Source organism: Thalassophryne amazonica, chromosome 17, assembly GCF_902500255.1.
Source record: "Thalassophryne amazonica chromosome 17, fThaAma1.1, whole genome shotgun sequence".
Taxonomy (NCBI): Eukaryota; Metazoa; Chordata; class Actinopteri; order Batrachoidiformes; family Batrachoididae; genus Thalassophryne; species Thalassophryne amazonica.
Window position 1 is genome coordinate 16,600,915 of NC_047119.1, and position 13,101 is coordinate 16,614,015.

The following is a 13,101-nucleotide window of genomic DNA, read 5'->3' on the forward strand; positions in this document are numbered from 1 at the left end:
CACAAACCAGTCTAAATCTGTGATAGTGAGCACTTCTCCTTTGCTGAGATAATCCATCCCACCTCACAGGTGTGCCATACCAAGATGCTGATTAGACACCATGATTAGTGCACAGGTGTGCCTTAGACTGTCCACAATAAAAGGCCACTCTGAAAGGTGCAGTTTTGTTTTATTGGGTGGGGGGGATACCAGTCAGTATCTGGTGTGACCACCATTTGCCTCAAGCAGTGCAACACATCTCCTTCGCATAGAGTTGATCAGGTTGTCAGTTGTAGCCTGTGGAATGTTGGTCCACTCCTCTTCAATGGCTGTGCGAAGTTGCTGGATATTGGCAGGAACTGGTACACGCTGTCGTATACGCCGGTCCAGAGCATCCCAAACATGCTCAATGGGTGACATGTCCGGTGAGTATGCCGGCCATGCAAGAACTGGGACATTTTCACCTTCCAAGAATTGTGTACAGATCCTTGCAACATGGGGCCATCCGTGCATTATCCTGCTGCAACATGAGGTGATGTTCTTGGATGTATGGCACAACAATGGGCCTCAGGATCTCGTCACGGTATCTTTGTGCATTCAAAATGCCATCAATAAAATGCACCTGTGTTCTTTGTCCATAACAGACGCCTGCCCATACCATAACCCCACCTCCACCATGGGCCACTCGATCCACAACATTGACATCAGAAAACCGCTCACCCACACGACGCCACACACACTGTCTGCCATCTGCCCTGGACAGTGTGAACCGGGATTCATCCGTGAAGAGAACATCTCTCCAACATGCCAAATGCCAGCGAATGTGAGCATTTGCCCACTCAAGTCGGTTACGATGACGAACTGGAGTCAGGTCGAGACCCCGATGAGGACGAGGAGCATGCAGATGAGCTTCCCTGAGACGGTTTCTGACAGTTTGTGCAGAAATTCTTTGGTTATGCAAACCGATTGTTTCAGCAGCTGTCCAAGTGGCTGGTGTCAGACGATCTTGGAGGTGAACATGCTGGATGTGGAGGTCCTGGGCTGGTGTGGTTACACGTGGTCTGCGGTTGTGAGGCTGGTTGGATGTACTGCCAAATTCTCTGAAACGCCTTTGGAGATGGCTTATGGTAGAGAAATGAACATTCAATACACGAGCAACAGCTCTGGTTGACATTCCTGCTGTCAGCATGCCAATTGCACGCTCCCTCAAATCTTGCGACATCTGTGGCATTGTGCTGTGTGATAAAACTGCACCTTTCAGAGTGGCCTTTTATTGTGGGCAGTCTAAGGCACACCTGTGCACTAATCATGGTGTCTAATCAGCATCTTGATATGGCACACCTGTGAGGTGGGATGGATTATCTCAGCAAAGGAGAAGTGCTCACTATCACAGATTTAGACTGGTTTGTAAACAATATTTGAGGGAAATGGTGATATTGTGTATGTGGAAAAAGTTTTAGATCTTTGAGTTCATCTCATACAAAATGGGAGCAAAACCAAAAGTGTTGCGTTTATATTTTTGTTGAGTGTATGTATACCTAGTCTGTAGACTAGTGGTAAAATAAATTATAGACAGGAGGCTAAGCTATAAATATGGTTCAGTTATTATGGAAACAGAAGCTATGACCCTGCTAGCTTACTATAGGAAGACAAAATACATATTCTGTATGCTATCTAATAGAAACCCCAAAACAGGATAGTATATATTGATATCTATTAAAGAACCCATGAACTGAAGAATATTAAAAATCTACACCCGAAATCATCACGAAAATAAGCTAACTATAGCTACCATGAGCTACCGTAAAATTAGCCGTTAATAAGCCAGCCGTACCTTGCTAGCCAACAAGGTAAACAAAGCCAGTAACTAGTGTATAAAGTACATTAAAGTAGTTTAACCCAAGAGTTCTCTACCATTTTGTATTTGCTAAACTCTATTTTTTGCAGGAATTGTATAACCAAGAGGGAACACAAAGAGGAGGCGGTAGAGTGTGAGAGTCAACTACAACCTCCCACTGCAGAGGTCCAAGGGCAGCTTGTTGTTCCAGTGCATCTCTCTGGATTAGACTCCCTCTGAACTTTGAAAACACATTCTGTCAGGATAAAAGGGTGACGCAAAATACCCCCACCATAACAAGGCATTCCCATCTACCTTTCAGTCCCATGCTGTCTACATTCATCCTAAATGATCATAGAGATCAAGGGATCATGCCGGCTGTGCATGTTCAATATGAAGTATTGAATTCAGGCACTAAGCCTTCATGGGTGATTCTCTCCTACCCAAACAAACATCAGTGTTGCCACAGTCCCGTAGTTAAAACAGAGCAATTTTTGAGCCAGAGTGATGTTATATAAACTTGACACAAAAGCAGGAAAAGGATGATGGCTGCAAGTACTAATATATAAGTCAACAAAAGCTTATATTTGTTATACACTCATTTGTCACTTTTTTTATACAGTCAATAGTTTATTCTATAAAATGTGAGAAATATTCTTTATTTCCTGTGGAACGATCTCCCAGTGGAGATTAGACAGTCTGAGTCTGTTGAATCTTTTAAATGTAGACTTAAACCACATCTTTCTCCATGATGTATAATTAGATGTATTTTATGATATAATGGTTGTTGTGGGACTAGTGCTGAATTGAGCTTGTATTCATTTGGGATTTTATGCTTTCATTGATTTTTAAAATTTAATGGTTCTGATTTTGCTTTATTGCACAGAGTGCCAATGGTAGCACAATAGATATTATATTATATTATATTATATTTGTCCTTCTTTGTACACAACAAGGCAACTGTTGGCCGAGAATCCCCCACCAGAAGCAGCATCCCCTACAAGTTAAATAGCACCAAATTTTTGTGCTTCTTCAAAATGCAGTCTCAATGCCATACATCAAGTTTGGTTTTGGTACATGAAAGCATAGCTGACCTTACTTCTTATTTGGCATTGATACGAATTTAATTAGCTGTGACAGATTAAAAAAAATCAAACAAACATATAGAAAGAATCACGAGGCTTGGTCTGCAGATCAAACGCACTGTAAACCCAAACAAGTTAGCACAACTAAAAAATATTGAGGCAATCAATTGCCATAATATTTTTGAGTTCAGAAACTTAAACATCAGTTGTTCCCAGAACTTAAAAGTTTTGATTATATGCTACTTGTACCTCATGATTACAAATAAATTAGCTAATTAAGTTAAATCGGCTGCTCCCTTGTTTTTCACTCGGGGTTGCCACAGCAAATCCGAGGTGGATCTGTGTACTGAATTGGCACAAGTTTTACGCCAGATATCCTTCCTGATGCAATTCCACATTCCATGGAGGAATGTGGCAGGGTGTGGGGGTTTGAACTGGGAACCTTCTGCAGTAAAACCAAGCGCACTAACCACTTGGCCACCAACCCTGCTAAAGTGTTCTTTAAATCATATATTTTATATTTTAAATCATATATTTTCATATATAATTACTTAATTCTTTTAAGTTGTGCTTAAGTTATGCTTTGAAGTTTTGCTTACTTGATATACAATTAGTCCAAGTCAATCAAAAGTTCTGAGTTTAATTTACTCAAAAAGCAAGACCATGTTACACAAACTTGAAATATTTAAGTAAGTACAATGTTTTCTTAAAACTTTGAGTTTACACTACTTAATTCATTTGAACATTCAGGTTTACAGTGTGCACTAGTTTTCCCGAAGACTAGTCAGAATTTGTATAGTTTAGAGCTTCTTAAACAATTTGAAAATAATCAATATCTGGTTTAAAACCAGTTTAAAGTGGTTTATAAACAATAACAGTTAATTATTTTTTATATGATTTTAAATGGTCCTGGCTTTGGCAAAATGTTTTTAAAAAGTAAAACAAGAAGCCACTCAGCGAGCGTATACCTCCACTATGGCCACATATTGATGATACTTCTGGAAGCTGGATCCAAAATATGTTCCGGATCAAATTTAATATAAAATTCTTCATTATCTAGGACATATCCATCTGCTGCTATGCACAAAAAATTCTTATAGATCTCATTTCCATAATATATCACCGCCAAAACTAAATCTGTATCTGCTCACCAAATTTCCCTGAAAACGTTTTTTTTACTTTTTGAGTTATCCTGCTAACAGTTAAGCAGACTAACACTTGTGAAAAAACATTACCTTCAATAACTTTACATTTGGCTTGAAATTTTACTTCCTTATTCAAGCACAACCAACAAAGATAATAAGCAAAACACGCTGCCAGTGTTAGAATAAAGAAGCTTTAATTTCAATTCATTCCACCTTTGATATGCAACATTTTTAGAAACTACACACTTTCACATATTTACTTTTGCTTCAGAGTTGTTTTATTGTCAAAATGAGTTGTTATTGGGTTTAAACCAGTTTAAAACATGATTGATGAGGTTTAGTTGATTAACCAACAAATCTCGATCTGAGTACGAATAAATTCTTCAGGAAAATAACCAATCAAACTGAATTTAAGGAGGACTGTCGGTTGTTCAGACACCGTTTAAGGTCGTCACACCGCCTGAGGTGCACACAGCTCGTCGTACGTAACGGCGACGTCCTGCAGGAGCTTAAAGTGTTTGTGTTTGAACTGGTGCCTTTAAGGGAGGGCATCTGTTGGCCTCCTCGAACCTCCACAGGGAGCAGGTGCGCATGTTAATGAAGGCAGCTGTTGGACAGCGCTCCTCCCCCTCCCTTTCCCCACTTCTCCTATCGCCTCCTCTCTGTCCTCTATGTTTTTTTTGGGGGGGAGGGGTGCTGAAAAGCCAAGTTTTTCCCAAGGGACATTAAGATCCCATGAGAAGTCAGCTGTTGCAACTTCTGCCTTTCTGAGCCCTCCCCCCCACTCCCCATCCACATTAACCATAATCCTTCATTCCTCTCTCCCTTACCTGTTCCTCCTTTGATAGTCTTTTTCCTCACCTTCCCCACCAGGCCTCCCCGCTTTGCTTTCTCATTTCTCTTTTTACAGCTTCCCACAGTTTGCTTTTACAGCATTCTGCTCATGTCACATGGGAGTGCTGAAAACTGTCTTGTTGACATGTCGACTCTCTCGACCCTTTGGACCAGCCAGGGGGGTCTTTTCAACAGCCCCGTGCACCTCAGTGTCACAATTGGCAGGAGATTCTAAAAGTATGTGTGAATAGTCAGTTTCACTATGTATAGTAAATTTTGCAGAGTAAAATCTACTCTCCCAGGATAACATTTGATCCCAGTCCAAATAGAGTTAAATACACTCTATTATAGAGTGAAATCAGCTCTACTTTCTTGTTAAATCATGTTTTTCAACTCCAATAAGAGTCATTTACAGCATGATAGAGTTGACTTTACCCTGTGATAGTGTTATATGGCTGGGGGGGCCTGGCTGCCGGTTTGTTTGTCTTTTGGTTTCCTCCCAGGTGGCGTGCGTTTGGGACTGAGTGGCTGTGTTGCTGAGGCTGTCAGGACCTCACCCTGATCACCTGCGACTCGTCAGGACTCACAGCTGTAGTGCATCTGGATGGATTGGAACATGTTGGCATTTAAGACTGGAGTGCACAGTGTGTATTTGCCAGAGACTCGACCTTGTGACCAGACGGGTGAGATCGTCGTCTCGGGAGCCATCTCATCAGCAGCGGATGCTGAGAACGTCCAGGTTTGATGCACAGTCTGTGAAAGAGGAGGGGGTGAGGTCTCACGCTCGTCAGCACACTTCCTGAGGTACGTTAGATTTTGTGACTAACAGTTATACAGTCAGTAAATGTGGTGTCCCTCACACCTTATTGTATTGAGCTGTTTGTTAGTCATGTATCAGCTTCCACTGCAGTGGAGTTTTGTGAACGGGAGGTTCCATGCCTGCAGGTTGGGAAGCTGATCAGTAATCAAGCCAGGAAGTGTTTGCTGTTTGTACACCTTTAAGTGTTCTGTGTGTAGAGTGTGGACTCACATAATGGTTCCTTCTTTCACAGACTCGGTTGTTGCGGCCACCTGGGGGGTGTCGGCGGGGTCCTTGGGTCCGAAACAGCTTCTGGCTCCGGACCGTTAGCGCTGCTGGGAGCGCACCACGCCAGGCCGCACCTTTTTGTTATATTATCACTGTTATGTATTAAATTCAGTTAGCCTTTGAACCGTGCTCTGCTTATTTCATACTGGGTCCTTCAAACGCTGGTCGGTTCTCCGAGCTGCGTCTGACACATAACAGTAGTCTCTGGCCAAACATCACGGACCCAGCGGTAGCAGAGACGGTAACGCGCCGGGAAGGCGGCAGCAGACGTTCAGTGGTTATCCGGATCAGTTGCGGGGCTCTCCGCCCGGAAGGTGCGTGTTTGAGACCCATTACTGGATACTGATTTGTGCTCTCTTGCAGCCGTGTTCCTGTGTTGTGCCTTATCCGTGGGTCGTGGTGGAGTGTGACTGGCGACGGTTTCGCGTCACACTCCGACCGGATAAGAGGTGTAAACGGGAGCTGCAAGAGTGCGTTTGTAATGGGTTCACGCACACGGCGGAGCTCTGTTAGCACAGGTCGCTGGGCTTCCTGTGTTACAGTCGTAGCCCCGTTTCCCCGGATAAAGGTAACTACTGCGTCTGTTGTATCAGCTCCGGCGTTATTTAGTTGAGCACATTTTGGTTGTGTGTTGCACTCAGCTGCGCACATAAGAGCAGCTCGTTTGTTTTTTCTGTCGCCAAAGGGTTTTTTTTTGTTTTTAGCACTCTGGCTCCCCCTTGTGGTGACTGAATCACGTTACCGTCAAGCTCTTGAGTAGGAACAGGTGTGTTCCATTTGGTTGAGCTTGACGGTATAACTCACTGATTTGTTTTGTGTTAGTTCATTTTGTGTGGGTGTTTTTTGAGTTGGTTTTTGTGTGGGCTTTTTTTTGTTGTCCACTATTTGTCTGGGGGTGTGACCCTGTAGCCTTTGCAAAAAAAAAAAAAAAAAAAAAAAAAAAAAAAAAAAAAAAAAAGGGACCCAAACAACTGTGTGTTGGTCTGTTTGTTTTTTCTTTTGTTTCTTTTTGTTTCACGTCCCCAGGGTTGGATGGAACGGTCCCCTGGGGGGGTGATGGGGTTGGTACTTGGGTTGTTTTTTCATTTTGTTTTTTGTTATGCCCTCTCTTCTCCTCTGACTCCAGCCGGGTGTGCCGTAGTGTCGGCATTGCTGGAGGGGTGCAGTTAGGTTGTGCTGGGCGTTTCCCAGGTGGCCTCTGCACCCGGGAGGGGAGGGGGGGGGTTTGGGGTATTTCTTGTTTCCCCCCCCCCCCAGTTTCCGCCCTCAGGGTTTGACTGTGGTGTCCTCTGGGGGGGAAAGGGCGTTGGGTCCATCTAGCCGTGGACGGCCGGGGCTGGGTCCATTAGTCATGAGGGGAGGCGTCTCCTGGGGTTGACGAGTGGTCCTCTGGGAGGCGCTGGTGGTCCCCGTGGGTGACGTTGGATCCCAGAGGGACCTCGGCCGTGGTTATTACTCCTGGAGCTGGCGGGTGGCCCTCTGGGGGGTGTTGGTCCCTACGTGTCGTTTGGGGGGGAGGAGGGGGGGGTATTTTGGCATTTTTGTTTGAGCTCAAATTTGGGTTTTTCTTTTCTCCCCTTCCCTAGGGTTTGATGGAACGGTCCTCTTGGGGGGGGGGGGGGGGGGGGGGTGTTTTGGTTGTTTTGTTTTATGACTAATCACACGTTTGGTTAAAGGCTGACCGCACAGGTGTAGGAACTCCTGGCCACACCTGTGCTAAGACTGTCAGAAACAAGGGCAAAGATGCAGCCAGTTCAACCAGTCTGTTGAAGGATGAACGCAGATGCGGTTTCCAGCCATGGTCCCTGGAGGGGGGTGTTTCTCCTGGGCCAGGTGTGTGTGGTCGCCGGGAGGCTTCCCGTGAGGGTGGGGTACTGTTATATGGCTGGGGGGGCCTGGCTGCCGGTTTGTTTGTCTTTTGGTTTCCTCCCAGGTGGCGTGCGTTTGGGACTGAGTGGCTGTGTTGCTGAGGCTGTCAGGACCTCACCCTGATCACCTGCGACTCGTCAGGACTCACAGCTGTAGTGCATCTGGATGGATTGGAACATGTTGGCATTTAAGACTGGAGTGCACAGTGTGTATTTGCCAGAGACTCGACCTTGTGACCAGACGGGTGAGATCGTCGTCTCGGGAGCCATCTCATCAGCAGCGGATGCTGAGAACGTCCAGGTTTGATGCACAGTCTGTGAAAGAGGAGGGGGTGAGGTCTCACGCTCGTCAGCACACTTCCTGAGGTACGTTAGATTTTGTGACTAACAGTTATACAGTCAGTAAATGTGGTGTCCCTCACACCTTATTGTATTGAGCTGTTTGTTAGTCATGTATCAGCTTCCACTGCAGTGGAGTTTTGTGAACGGGAGGTTCCATGCCTGCAGGTTGGGAAGCTGATCAGTAATCAAGCCAGGAAGTGTTTGCTGTTTGTACACCTTTAAGTGTTCTGTGTGTAGAGTGTGGACTCACATAATGGTTCCTTCTTTCACAGACTCGGTTGTTGCGGCCACCTGGGGGGTGTCGGCGGGGTCCTTGGGTCCGAAACAGCTTCTGGCTCCGGACCGTTAGCGCTGCTGGGAGCGCACCACGCCAGGCCGCACCTTTTTGTTATATTATCACTGTTATGTATTAAATTCAGTTAGCCTTTGAACCGTGCTCTGCTTATTTCATACTGGGTCCTTCAAACGCTGGTCGGTTCTCCGAGCTGCGTCCGACACATAACAGATAGAACTGCTTTAGCACTGTCATAGAGTGCATTTAACTTTATTTGGACTGGGACCAAATGTTATCCTGGCAGAGTATATTTTACTCTGCAAAATTTACTGTGTAATTTTGTTAGCTTTTTTGAGTGGGGATTAAGAAAATGATACATTTTTCGAAAGTTAAGTGGGCAAGTGTTCCAGAAACCATTTGCATAGATACCTACATGGCAGTCCCATATGGCAGTCCCATATGGCTGTCCCATATGGCAGTCCCATATGGCTGTCCCATATGGCTGTCCCATATGGCAGTCCCATATGGCAGTCCCATATGGCTGTCCCATATGGCTGTCTAATATGGCTGTCTAATATGGCTGTCTAATATGGCTGTCCAATATGGCTGTCCAATATGGCTGTCCAATATGGCTGTCCAATATGGCTGTCTAATATGGCAGACAAAAAAAGAAAGAAAATCCGCACACCGGTAGAGCTCCCAAAATCTTTAATTTTATTCTTGATTATCCTGCACCTGGCCTAAATCAGGTTTGGATGTGCGCACAACTACTATTTTTACTGTCTAATATGGCAACCATAAAAATTGGTTATTTTTCATTATAGTACATTTGTTGGCTTTTTTGGGGGGGGGGGGGGGGGTATTAGGAAAACTACTATTTACATGTTTGAAAGTTTTCATGAAAGAAAACTTTGATAGTGAAAACCAAAAAAGTATGTAATGGCAGTGAAGAGGAAGCAGGAAATATCTGCCTGTGTACCAGCTCTACTGAGTCTGAAGAGGGCAGCTTTTTTGTCATCATGGAGACCACGCCCACTAATACAGCGGTATGATGGGGCTCGTCAAGGAATCTAACTTTAATTTCCTTGTATGTACACGTTTACTTTGATTGTTGTAAACTTGGACTTGTTTAGTAATTGTGTAATTCATCCCATAAAATGTAGGTTTGGCCATTAAAATCATAGCTCCAGGCCATTTAGTAGTGGAAATAATGGAAGCATAAATTTTAGGGTTGGCATTTTGCAAAATCTAATTTGGCATCATATGGCTAGGTTAAGCTTCTTCCATTTGGTCCCATTGCACTCCTCAGCCATGAAAATGACATTTTAGCTGATTAAACCAAAGCTCTCAGTTGCCTAAGCTGGAATATTGACAAAAATCCATTTTTATGGCCACAAGTTTGAAAATTAAAGATGGCGGTCATATAGACACCTTTACGGTGTCAAATCTCACGCGTAATCACGTTCTTGCTGAGGTGGCAAGATTTCGCTGTCTGTGTAAACAGAGTTTTATTTTTTTTTTTAAAAAGAAAAAATGTGTGTTGCTGTTAGGGTTGGGAACCAGTTCTTTTCGGGTATCCTTAAGAAATTATTCGATCCACCGACATCAATAGCCTTTTTGCTTAACGATTCCCTTATCGGTCCTTCAGGGCGGCCGTTCTTTTTGAGGGTGTTTGTCAGGAAAATGATCATTTCTCTACACTGATTACAGACCCTGCAGCGCGTCTGTATAATCAACCGTTTCTGCAGCACGGTTTTGCTTTGAACCTTGAACCAATGAGGCAGTGCTTCGATTTTCGATCTGCTGCTTCGTTGGTTCTTTGTTTTATTTCGCTTTATCTTAATTTTTCCCCACTAAAACCCTAAAGAGCATATGTCTGTGAGTAATATTTACCTTTTTTATGTTAAACCGACCTGTTGTGGTCTTCTGAAACAGTTAATAGATGTATTTTAGAACTTAAAAACCGATGCTAACGCGTTAGCATGTCTATGGCGTTTTCAATGTTAAAGTTAGCATTAAGCTGAGCCATTATCAAGCCTCCCTCCCCAGCAGGCAAAGGATTCTGGGATACTCTAAAACCATGAATAGACACAGGTGGAAACATTGGTTTTGTGAATGCTTACCCCAATCTCTACCCCCCACCCAAAAAAAAAAATCCAATGAAGGTTATTAGCGGAACAGAATGAATCTGGCTATGTTTGCCTGATTTATTAGCTCAAAATGCTTGTGTAGTTTTGTAACATACGCTGAAGCGTCATTAATTTCTCGTGTGTGTTCTGGCGCACGCGCACTCAAGGTGCATGTCACCCTAACTGTAATAAATCCTCTTTGTCCTGAAAATAAAGATCCACCCACATGCTGAAAAGCTCAGGGGCACACACCACAGCAACAGGTCTCTTCCCAGCAATGCAATGTCCCCTCAGGACAGAGCAGATGCTTCCCCGACCTCTGACCCCAAACACTTTTGTGACTGTGAGACGGCCTCTTTGCTTTCTATTCCCTCTCTCTTCTCTCCCTGCTGAGCTCGATCTACCATCTGCCACTCTGGGGGTGACATTATCCTCCGACACAAATCCTACCCCACTGTGCAGTGGAAATGCCACCGCTGTGGAAAATGTTACATAAAAGTCTTAAGGGAGGTGGACAGTAACTGTGACGGTGTCCGTTTCCCTTCATCCTGTTGATGATTTACAAGATTATCATTTTTTTCTTTTTCTCTTTAAATGGCTGTTTGTTTCTAATTCTTTTGCTCGATGTAGCTGATGCACAATTGGACCGATCTTTAGTTCAGGTCTGACCCCTGCGGTCTGCATCTGTTAGGAAGACTGGGAACAGACCCAATGTGGTTCGGCTAATGGAAATGAAAACTATAGTCTCAGTTTATGACCCAGCAGTGACACTCATGTCTCTGGTCCTCAGCCTTTGAGGTTGAGAAACACCTGTGAAAAGCTTCTAGAGCAGGGGTAGGCAACCTGTTCCAGAAAGAGCCATGAGGGTGCAGGTTTTCTTTGCAGCCACTGACTCCACCAGGTGATTTCACTGATTAACTGATTCTATCTGCTCAAAGTGATATTAATCAGTAAAATCACCTGGTGGAGTCAGTGGCTGCAAAGAAAACCTGCACCCTCATGGCTCTTTCTGGAACAGGTTGCCTACCCCTGTTCTAGAGTCATGAGGTCACATTGCAGAAGAATGAAGCTCCAACTCTTTTTGGTCCTGGTGCTTCCTGTCATACTTTACGGCTGTGAGACTTGGATGACAACTAATGACCAAAGGCAACAACTGGACGTCTTTGGCACGACCATATTTTCCGGCATATACGAGTAAATCCTAGCTTTCGCTTTTGTCTTCTTTCTACTAGTTTGGGAGGTCCTGTAATTTATACTCCAGTGCACCTTCAATACTAAAAAAAAAAAAAAAATCACAACTTTGTTATTTATAACAATTGTTATTAATTAACAATTGTTTTAAAAACAGCGATCCCAAAACAGAAGCTTTGTGAAACTTTGAACCAATTTAATAGTTGGTTCACAAAATAATTCACTTTCAAAATGCCCAAAATAGAAAAAGACAAGACAATAACAAGCTGATTCGAAATCTTGATACAGTGAATGAAACAATTGCTTCAGAATGATTTACTGTTTCAAAATGCTTGAACCTTTTAATAAATTGACATCTTTGCAAAACAGTCCTCTTTTTCAAAGTTTAAGCAGTAAATGAAACAATTACTTAGTAAAATGGTTGCTTCAAAATACTCGCAACACCACATGAAACAGTTCTTTTGGAAAATGATTCACTGTTTTAAAAGTCTGAAGTGCCAATATATACTGTATCATAAAATGATTTAGTGTTTCTAAATACTGTGACGGCAACATCTACAAGACAGTGGATTCCTGACTAAATGAATTCTGGGCTCTGCCATTGTTGCCAAACAATGACACCAAGTTTTAGACCTTTAGCGGTGCAGCCTGGTCTACATTCATGAGTATTTACTCGGCAAACATGGTCAAAAAGGACGAAACACCTGCCTGCCACTTCGCCCCCTCCTCTGACCTTCTGTCCTGTAGTATGTCACCGTGAGTGGGTGTTTTTATATTTAACTGGTGCATGTGAACTTTCAACACCCACTAGAGCCAAATGGCATCTTATCTCTGTGACAGGTTTGATCGGCTCTGTTCTGAGGAACTTCAGAGATGCAGCATCCTGACTGCTGTCCAGTCTCAATGCTCAGAGAACATGTCAAAAAATAAATATAGGTATGTCTTGGAGGGAGTTTTCAAGTAGTTCCATAGTTCAGCCAACCTAAACACAGCAGGCATGCACTTAGCTCTTGGGTATGTGCAGGGAATATGAGTCAAAAGGTTTATAATAGGTAGTACTACAGGGTAAGGAAGCCCAGAATGAAGACATATAACAATATGGAACTGTCCATATTGCCTCAGATTGTTTATATCGGAGGCAGAGAAGGTTGGGACATAGAGCTGAATGCAACAAAAAAGACAAGATTATATCAAGCTGGGGCGCAAGTGCATGCATGTATCAGTTCTCAAATCCTGAGCGACTGTCCAAGGAGACGAGTGAGGGAAGCCATCAAGACACCCATGACAACTGAATGAGTTATAAAATTCTGCAGGTGTGATTAGAGAAATT

The 13,101-nt window shown here is 43.6% G+C and overlaps 1 protein-coding gene across 2 annotated transcripts in view; it reads right to left on the reverse strand.

Moving 5' to 3' along the window:
- The window catches only part of notch1a (notch receptor 1a), a 53,240-nt gene that overhangs the window by 32,205 nt on the left and 7,934 nt on the right, over nucleotides 1–13,101 (reverse strand). The gene's annotated exons all lie outside the window — the stretch shown is intronic.